This window comes from Gordionus sp. m RMFG-2023, chromosome 1, assembly GCF_954871325.1.
Source record: "Gordionus sp. m RMFG-2023 chromosome 1, tfGorSpeb1-WG-v2, whole genome shotgun sequence".
Lineage (NCBI taxonomy): Eukaryota > Metazoa > Nematomorpha > Gordioida > Chordodea > Parachordodidae > Gordionus > Gordionus sp. m RMFG-2023.
Window position 1 is genome coordinate 65685783 of NC_088775.1, and position 10364 is coordinate 65696146.

The window sequence follows — 10364 nt, forward strand, 5'->3', positions numbered from 1 at the left end:
TAATGAATGTTGAGCCAAGTTTTATATTGGTTTTTCATTTAATTATTTTAAATAATAAAATATTGAAAATTTTTTGGAAAATCTTGTAAGTCATATTAATATTCATTTTATAGATATATAATAAAAAATAGTTTTAGATATTATAGATTTAGAGATCATAGAAGAAATCGAATTTCCATTTCCATCATATAAAAAATATTTTAAACTTCTAAAAGATGTTAATCCAGTTGATCAAACAAATTTAAGGGAAAAATGCCTTTAATGTTTAAAAAGTATTTCATTTTCAAAAGTGAGCAGTTTCAATCTAAAAAATTATTTAAAAATCTTTCTTTTAAATACAAAATGATAACTTATTTTTTTTATTTTAGAATAATTTTTTTTTAAAATGGTTATAATTATTTTTGGGCAATTCATTATAGTTGAGCCTGGGTTGTAAGATATAATGCTTTTTTAAATATATTTTAATTTTCTCATTACTTGTTTAACCTCATTTTTTATACCTGAATTAAAAAATATCTTTATAAAATACAATATCCCGCTTCGCCCTAGTGCTCCTGTGGAGCGCTTATTTAGTATTGCAAAACAGGTCATAGGGGAGAAGCATGGATGTTTTTTAGATTTAGAAAATTTATTACTTTTAAAGGCTAATAAAAGATTATAAATATATTGATAGATCATTTAATATAAAATAAAACCTTTTGATAAAAAATATGACACTGTTTCGCGTACTTTCTAAAAAAATGAAAATCAAAACGGTTATGGAGTGGCGCTCCATTACTTGGAGCGGGGAGCTAACTCCTTTTAAAAATGTAGTAGCGGGAGCTAGCTCCTTTTGAGAAGGTAGGAGCGGGAGTTAGCTACTTTTAAAAAAGAGTGTTAACAACTCTGTTTATAATACATTGTTAGTTAGATTCATAAACATGATAATTTCTTATATATTTTTATATATACATTACCGGCCATAAATGGCTGCCCACCCTGCATTTTTACATAAAAAAATACATGTCAAAAATGACCAATTTGGTATAGGGTTCATTAGTATTTTTCAGTAACAATTTTAAGTTGCCCATTGTTTTTTGGAAGAAAGTCATTAATCACATCCTAATATGCTTATTAATATTCATTTTTAATTATTTTAAAAAAAATTCCTAGATTTTTTTTGTTTTAAATCCTTGTTTAAAAAAACTTTTAGTCTTTATAAATTTTAACGAACATTCGACCAAAATGATTAAAAGAAAAGATATTTCTATTCCAACTAAATGCAAAATAATTAATTTACATATAAGTGGTAAAAGTAATCGCCGAATTGCCAGAGAATTAACCCTAGCTCGAAGAACAGTCGATTGTATACTTAAAAGATTAAGCAACAATAATACAATATCGAATCCAAAGAGGCCTGAAAGACACCGCAAAACGACTTAAAATGATAGGTATATCGCAAGGATCAGTAAACGCAATCGACGCCTTGTCACCTCAGAGATAGCTGCGGAGATTAATCTGACTCGAGAAAACCCGATAAGTGTCATAACTGTGAAAAGACGCCTTAGGAGCTTTAAACTTTATGGTAGGGTAGCGGTCAAAAAGCCACTCTGAGCAAAAAAAATAAACTCAAGCAATTAGACTGGAAAACATCAATTTTGGACATCTGTCAACTGGTACCACGTCTTATGGAGTGATGGGTCAAAATTCGCTTCGGTTCTAAAAGAAGGCAATATATCCTCCGCTCAGCTGGAGAGCGATCACTGCATAATTCCTATGGTCAAATTCGGGGGAGGGTCTGCTATGGTGTGGGGGTGCTTTGGTGCCGGGGCAACCGGCGACATTGTCAAAATTAAAAGAATCCTTAACAAAGATGGATAGCGGCAAATCATTGAGTACCATGTGATTTCATCAGGAAAGCGTTTGATCGGGAATAACTTTTTATTTCAACAAGATAATGATCCAAAGTAGTGATCAGCATCGGGCCTAATTTTTCAAGCCCGGCCCGATATTTTTTTAAAAAAGATTTGCCGGCCCGGCCCGAACTCAATATTTATTTTTAAAAAATTTACCGGCCCGGCCAGGCCCGAATTTATTTGAATATAGAAATTTTTTTTTATAATTATTTAAAATAAAAGGCATATGCTATATAGCGTTTAGTTTCAATTAAATCAAAAATTTTTATTTACATAAAAAATTCAATATAAAATTGATAAATTTAGATATATTTAATAAAATTTCCAAGGTCTGACCCAACCCGGCCCAAATTTTTTTTATAAATATTAGGCCCAAGCCCGGTCCAAAACCCGTTTGGGCCAGGCCTAACTTTGAAGACCTCTAATCCAAAGCATAAATCCAGGCTATGCAAAGATTATTTACAAAATCTACAACATGGTGTTCTCAAGTTGATGACTTGGCCATCCCAGTCCCCAGATCTCAATCCAATTGAACTTTTATGTGATCACCTTGATTGCCAAGCGTGAAAAAGTCCTCTAACCTCTCATTCGCACCTTTGGGAAGTATTACAGAGAGAATGGAACAATATCACTTCCGAGTATTTAAAAAATCTCATCGAAAAATTACCAAAAATTTGTGCAGCAATTATTAAGAATACAGGTGGTCATATTGATGAGACCAAAATTTGATCTTAATTAATTGCTATGCCTTTTATTTTATGTATTAATATGTAAACTTATAAATAAATTTGAACCTCATATTGTGTTATTTGTCTTATTTTAAGAAAAATGTTAAGAAAATGCAGGGTGGGCAATTTATGGCCAGTAGTGTATATAAAATATTTTACACTTTTATATTTTGCCTTTTCTAAAAAAATACATTTGTATCGGTAATGTATAACTAATATTCAAAAATGATAATTACATAATTGATTATAATATTTTATATATAAGCCATGGATTAATAATAAAAAAAAATACAAAATAGCAAACTAAAAGGAGTGCTATTTATTTTTTCCTGTTTCTTTTAATTTCTTTAACTTTATAAATTAATTCTATAATGATAAAATGGAAAAAATGATGAAATTATGTTTGTTTTTTTTTTAAAAAAACACCCAATATAATTAAAATCCTAGTTTTGACCAATAATAAATTGATATAGGTATTGGTTTTAGTACTAATATCGGCCAAAAGGTGATAATGGTGCATCTCTAATATTGGTTTTAAGCCCATTCACAAACAATCGAATATTAGAATAATTGTTTTTTAAATAGAAATAAATAATGCATAATTATATAAAAATAAAAGTTGCAAGTTTTAACCTAAATTCCCAAGAAAATTTAAAATGTTTTCTATATTTTTTTAAACACATAATTCTAAATTATAAATATAGATATTTATTTGTAATGAATTAAATTTTAAATTGTGTTGATACTCAGATGTGGCAGAAACATGAATACTTGTAATTAAAATACCAAATACTTTTTTGTATTTATTTGAATATTTTAGAGAACATTTAGTATTTGTATTTTAAATACTAATAAATATCAGGTATTGAACTTATTATAATTTCATAATTTTCAAAAAAATACAAATATAATTTTTTGAGCATTGGTTTTGTATCCATATGGTGTTCATGGCAAGACAGCTATGTACATTATTAATTGCCTGGCCAATCTAAAAAAATAAATAACATTAAACTAGGCCAGTATATAGTTTAACCAATACCTAAATAAAAATGGAAACTAACCCTCAAAATTTAATTTTTAAGCTGGCATTAAGATGAATTGTTAAAAAATTTATGAATTAAAACCCATGCTTTTTTATTCCTAAAGTGAAATTGTATGTAGTTTAAGTTATAAATTTTACCCAAACCAAAATTTTTGAGCTCTAGTTAAATTAGATCTGGAGTTATGAAATTGTGGGATAGACATAATCTTATTTTAATAAATTTCAGATTAATCAAAAAATATTGTTGAAAAAATAATAATATAATAATTTGTAGCACATAAAATTATCTTTAGAAAAATGCAAATTAAAAAAATGATGGTATTACTCATTCAGGGATATTTGGAGAAAATGTTTTTTAAGTAAATGTTGCTTACTCAAAATATAAAAAAATTGTTTTACTGGAAACCCTGAAGAATTTTAGCAGTGAAAAAATGATGTTTTATCTGTGACTTTTCCAGCAAAATTATTTTCATTTGACATTCATTTCAAAATCACAAAATCATGACTGGACAGGACTTTGGAGCCATACAATTCTGAGTCTAGGTAAGTTAGAACTTTATATTGATTTTAGTAAAATTTATAACTTATTAAATATACAAAGCTTGATTCATTTCATCCATAAACCATATAAGAATATGACCCTGACCTGATGTTAATTCTCATATATAAATAAATAAATAAATATAATGAATTATAGTTTTCTTCTTTTTTAATAAACACTATTTAGGTAACAATAACAGGTATCAGTACTTAATATCTGCTATTGGCTGGAGTTAAAAATATTTTTAAAATAATGGGTTGGTTGATGATTAAAAATTTTCAGATAGAATGAGTTTGAAAAAGTTATATTAATTTTTTATAATATAATATTGAATTTTATAAATTTAAGTTTATATATATTATAAAAAAAAGTCAAAATAACAAATTAAGTAATGTAATGAGGCCAAGCAAAATTTTTCAATAAATGAGCAGGCCAATTTCTCATAAACCATAAGTAGATAGGCAGGTTAAACCAATACATTTCAATTTAATTAGTGTATCTTATTTTTAATTTAGAGTTAAGCCCAGCTAGTCCATGGAGGCCTTTGACCTACATACTACAGAACAGGTGTTAGACTAAGTTTTATAAAATTAAAAAAAGTAGATCAGCATAGTTTTCTGAATTTATGGTCTTAGATTAAAAACAAAACATTTCCTGTTTTTAAGTTTTGGCCTTTTGGCTGATAAAAATTAAAAACTTCTTATCAAACAGAAAATATAATTTAAATGTATATATAAAGACCACAATATAAATTTTATATAATTAGTAGTCAAATCAAATCAAATATGTGCGTATTAATATAATAATTTTATGAGTAATTTATTTGATAAGTTAATCATTTATAGATATTTCATCATTTAATAGTAAAATAATAAAGTTGTTTAAATCAGATAATTTAAAAAAAAAATTTCAATATATTAAAATGTTATTTCATTATAAATCCAGAAGATGTAGATCAAAATTATTTATTATATATGCAATCATTTAAAGATAATGTACCCTTATAATTTTATTTATTTTTCAAAATGGCTATATATACCTGCGAACAGCGAAAAAGCGAGAAGAGATATAAGGAATTGAAATTTAATTGTAGAGGGCGTTAAAGATATTTCTATATTATGTTACATATATCATTTAGAATTGAATTAATAAGAACAATACAAAAATTTGTATCTTAAGAAGTATATTGTATATATGGTGGAAAAAGTACTAGAATTAATCTTTATTAGCTTAAAGTGATATTGAAAATTTCTTATGGGTAGGAACCTCTCCCCTTCTGTCTACTATGCTAAACCTATGTTACATGCAGTAATATACTTGAGCATTTTGTTTGAGGGTAATTTTTTACGAAATCACTTTACTTTTTATATAATTAATGTAAAATAATCAAAATTTTATATTTCATTTATAACTACACTTCTTATATTTTTAAACGAGTTAGTTAAATTTTATTTACCAGTGTAAATTTCCATTAAAAGCAAATTTACTTATTTAAAAATATATATTTATCGTCAGTAAACATATATTTTTTTTCATACAAATATGATTATAAAAATAAAATTATATTTCATCTTTTACAATTATCCAATGATATTATATATATATATCATTGCAATTATCATAACTCTTTTCGTTTAAAAAATATACAAATACAAAATAAAACTATCTACTAAACTGAAAATCAATAAAATTGTAATACAATCTTGTCAGGGGCGTCGCTAGCCTTTACAATCTCAGGGGGCTAAACTAAAAAAAAATTTATGGGGAGCGAAGCCCCATATTTCTCAATTCGCGGGCCTTCGGCCCGCTTTTATCCGGCCTTCGGCCGGGTTTTATATTAATATATTATACTTTTTTAAAATTAACTAACTCTAAATAATTATACTGAATGTCATTTATTATACTTTGTGTCAAAATTAACTAGCATATAAATCATTAAAATATACGACATTTCTAAAAATAATACTTTTTAATACAAAATCTATTAATTACATACAGTATAAAATATTTTTGATTGTTGATATAAAAAAAATTTGCGCCTAAAGAATTATAAATGGTAAAAACGGTTAATTAATTCATATATATATGCCTCAATTGATAATGGTTTTTGAAAACTACATAATATAATATAATATTAGCAACTTACATTGACAAAAGGTCATGAAACTAATATAACTCTCTATTACCATTTTTGACAATGTTTTATAGAATAGACTAATAAGAATAAATTTATAAACTTTACCAAATTAACAATTCTTGAAGAAGAGAATATAAACGACCAATCTAAATCATAAACTATATGGTGGGATGGAAGCTATCGAGAAAATTATTGTATATTAAATTTCTATGAGATTATCTTCCATTTTTAATGATATATAAACGGCTACACAGTTGACCATTATTGCTTATATAAATTATGCGATCATATGCTCTCAGCAGCTATAGTAATAATCTTAAATTACATGGCCACACAAATAATAGATGCTGGTTAATTTGCAGTCCTAGGCATGACACTCACGATGGTAACCCATATCAGAATTTATTCTGTTAGATAATTTGATAAAACAAAAACATTAAAAACATTTAGAAGTAATTATGCAAATATATTGAAGCCTTGAGTTATTTACACGGCAAAAATGCCATATTAGAAATGAAACATTTTGTAACTACAAAATAAGAACTAGAGTGATATCATGAAAGCATTTAGGATTTTATATATTATTGTCGCACCATCTCTAGTTGGCATATTATATTTTAAAATAATATTAGTTTGTAATAATATTAAAAATATATTCGTATTAAAAATTTAACTCAAATCTATATTCCGAAGAAGAAAATAGCTTCTTAAAAACACGTAAAAAAGAGAAGAAAAGATATCTAATTTATTACATTCATAGTAGGATGAATAATAATACGCTTAATTTTAATTATATTGTAAATAAATAGATGGAGTTAAATATTTGTAAGCAAATTATTACTTATATTTATTATCAAAAGCATTTATTAGTAAAGTTTTAAAATATTAACTGTAATATATTATATAACTGTCAGATACATCTGTAAAAGTGGCATTTTACTTAATATTTTATAAAAAATTATATATAATAGAGGATTATAAACTATATGTCTACTTACTTTTTATAAATAAATCTTTTATACTTATTTGGATTTGGACCTTGAAAATAATTTTAGGAAAAGACATGATAATTAAATTTAAAAATCAATAATATAGTTGATTAGTGATTTTGAACTCGGCTAAAATATTAAATTATTAATTTTCAATTAATAAATGATTAAATTTTTAATTAGGGTTATATAATAATTTAAATAATAAAGGTCAATTAAGCTTCAACTGATAATGCTAAATTAATATTTAGTGAATGATATTGTTATATTTTTAACATAGAATTTGATTGCAAGCTGACATAGTATAATTTATATGTAATAATCTAATCTAATATTTAAATAAGTTTTCATTTAATAAAAATTAAGATAGTCTTATTAATTTTTTAATAAATTAAATCTATATATGATTCAATATAATTATAAAAGAAATTATTCAGAGGGCAATTAAAAACATTTATTTTTAGCTCAAGGGGATATTAAGGAACCATTAAAAAAAAAATTTTGCTTCAGGGGGCTATTCAAACTTTTTAGGGGGCTCGAGCCCCTGCGCTTCCCCCCTAGCGATGCCACTGAATCTTGTTCATTAAATTAATGATTCTTCTGAATTTAAAGAAAATGTCCATTAACTTCGAACCAAAATTAGAATAATTAGACAAATATAATAAACGTCGGCATAGAATTGGAGTGCTCCACTTGCGCAAATGTTTAAAATGGAAAATCAACATTAAAGATTAAAATCAAATATATAAGCTTATTGGACAATTTTGACAGAGCTATAACTTTGGCAAAAATTTATATTTTTTAAACTAGTTTTTATTTGCAATGAATAAGTTAAAGTTATTACCACTTCTAACTCAAAAATTTTGAAAATGTCAAGTGGGGCACTCCAATTCTAGACGTACGATCAGGCGTGTACGCAGCGGGGGGGGGAAGAAATTTCCTCTCCCCTCAAAGCCAAAAAAAGCAGATGCCGAATATATTTTTCAGAAATATTATTGTTTATATTAATTATATTTGTTAATAATTATTCTTATCTCATATTAAATATTTTATAACATTTATTTATCACACAAATCTACTAAGATATTTTATCAATTAATTTCGTTTTCTTCCGGCGTGATATTTACTTATTATTTTCTATTTTTTAGTGGCGTAATATTTATCTACCATTTTCAAATTTCTAGTTAAATAATAATTTCTGAAACTCATTGCCCAACAGGGAGAAAGAAATTGCAAGCTTGTCCAACGAGATAGAGTCCTCGCCATCAAGCAGTAACAACTTTTATGGAGTTAGAAGAGCCGATTATTTGCTATTACTGAAATATCACAATGGCCTAAAAAAAATATTTCTTCAGAAGCAAGAAAATTATTGGATTCAATGCTTATTCCAAATTTTTTCCCTCATTAGAATGTATTATTTAATTATATAACAATATGTAATACTTTTCAAAAACATGACAATGACTTGATTAAGAAGATGAGAATATCGGAGAGAATCTTATTAGAACTCAAGGAAATTAGGGCTAATGTTGATGCAGAATTTCATATTTTATGTTATTGTTGAGTCAAAAGCAAAGATATACGTTTAATATTTGTCTCCCTCGACCTGCAGCATGAGAAGCTCAACGTTTAGGATCAGTAGAAGAGTATTATACAAATGTCCCCTCTTCTAGATACATTTATAACCCAAATAAATGAATGGCTTTTAATTCATCATGCAACACTTACCAATCTGCAAATATTACTTCCATAAAAGCCTTACCAACCTTTTTCAGATGGTGATAGAAAAAATAAATAATTATTAGATTTAAGATGTTAAAATATCTTATGATGCCTTATTAGCTGAATAACTATGTTTATATTAAATATGGTTGATATAGTCTTAAAAAAATGCTATGGATGCTTTGCATTTCAAACATATTTTAGATAATATTTCCAATGTATTAAAAGGGTTTATATATATTAGCAACTCTTCCATAGGCGTAGCCGGGGGGTGAGGGGGGGGGCAAGGGAATATTTTCCCCTCCCCTTTCAAATATTTAACACTTTTTGTGAATATCATTTTAAGCTAATAAAAAAATATCTCCCTTAGTCCTCCCCCTACTCACTGACCCCCAAAATGTAAGCACCTTAAACAATAATTAGAAAGAATGTAAAAGTTGATATTTTTTTAAACTAAAACTATTCATCATAATTTATCCATGGAATAAAGCATTTATATATTAAAAAAGTAAACCAAAAATGTTTTTAAAGAAATGTAATATAAGCAAGATAAGTCTTATGACAAAAGTGAAATGTATTATAATTATAATAATAGATCAATAAATTACTAAATAATAGTGAGTAATTTTAATTTATTTTTCCTAATAAAAGTAAAATATAATTATAAAACTATTGATAAAATTAAATCATAAATTAAATAAAAAAATTAAAGCACAATCAATACAAACAGTGGAATAATATATGTCGTAGATTTACAGTATATCTAATTTTATCAATTATCATATGACAATCAAATAATTTTTACAAATACGAATCATATATTTTACGGAAAACTATAAAATATTGATAAGAACATCAGAAAATATCTCTTAAAGACATTGTAGGATGAATAATATGAAGATTAATTTTTAATATAATTTTTATTTAAATAGATGACGTTAAATAATTGAATGCAAATTATTGCTATATTTATTATCAAGAGCATTGATTAGTAAAATTTGTTAATATATTAACTGTAATATATTCTCTAGTGTCAACCATGTCTGTAAAAGTGGAAATTTACCTAGTATTTTGTAACCAATTCTATATAGTAGAGGAATATCAACTATATGTCTATTTACTTTTTATATATAAATTTCTTGTACTTGTTTGGAATAAATTATTACCATGCTTTTATATTAATGTATATAGAAGTAATTTATTATATTATATATAAATTAATAAAAATATATTTCAGTTCCAGGCTTATTTTTTTTATTAAAAATAACCTTCTATCTTGTAAAAATATTTAACGACTATATATAGGTTGT

The 10364-nt window shown here is 25.7% G+C and overlaps 1 protein-coding gene across 2 annotated transcripts in view; it reads right to left on the minus strand.

Moving 5' to 3' along the window:
* The window catches only part of LOC135922548 (uncharacterized), a 46503-nt gene extending 41217 nt beyond the window's left edge, over nt 1-5286 (minus strand). For both annotated transcript variants that reach the window (XM_065456937.1, XM_065456938.1), the window contains exon 1: nt 5246-5286. The gene's annotated coding sequence lies outside the window, so the exon portion shown is untranslated. The remainder of the gene's footprint in view (nt 1-5245) is intronic.
* Nucleotides 5287-10364: the final 5078 nt, after the last annotated feature.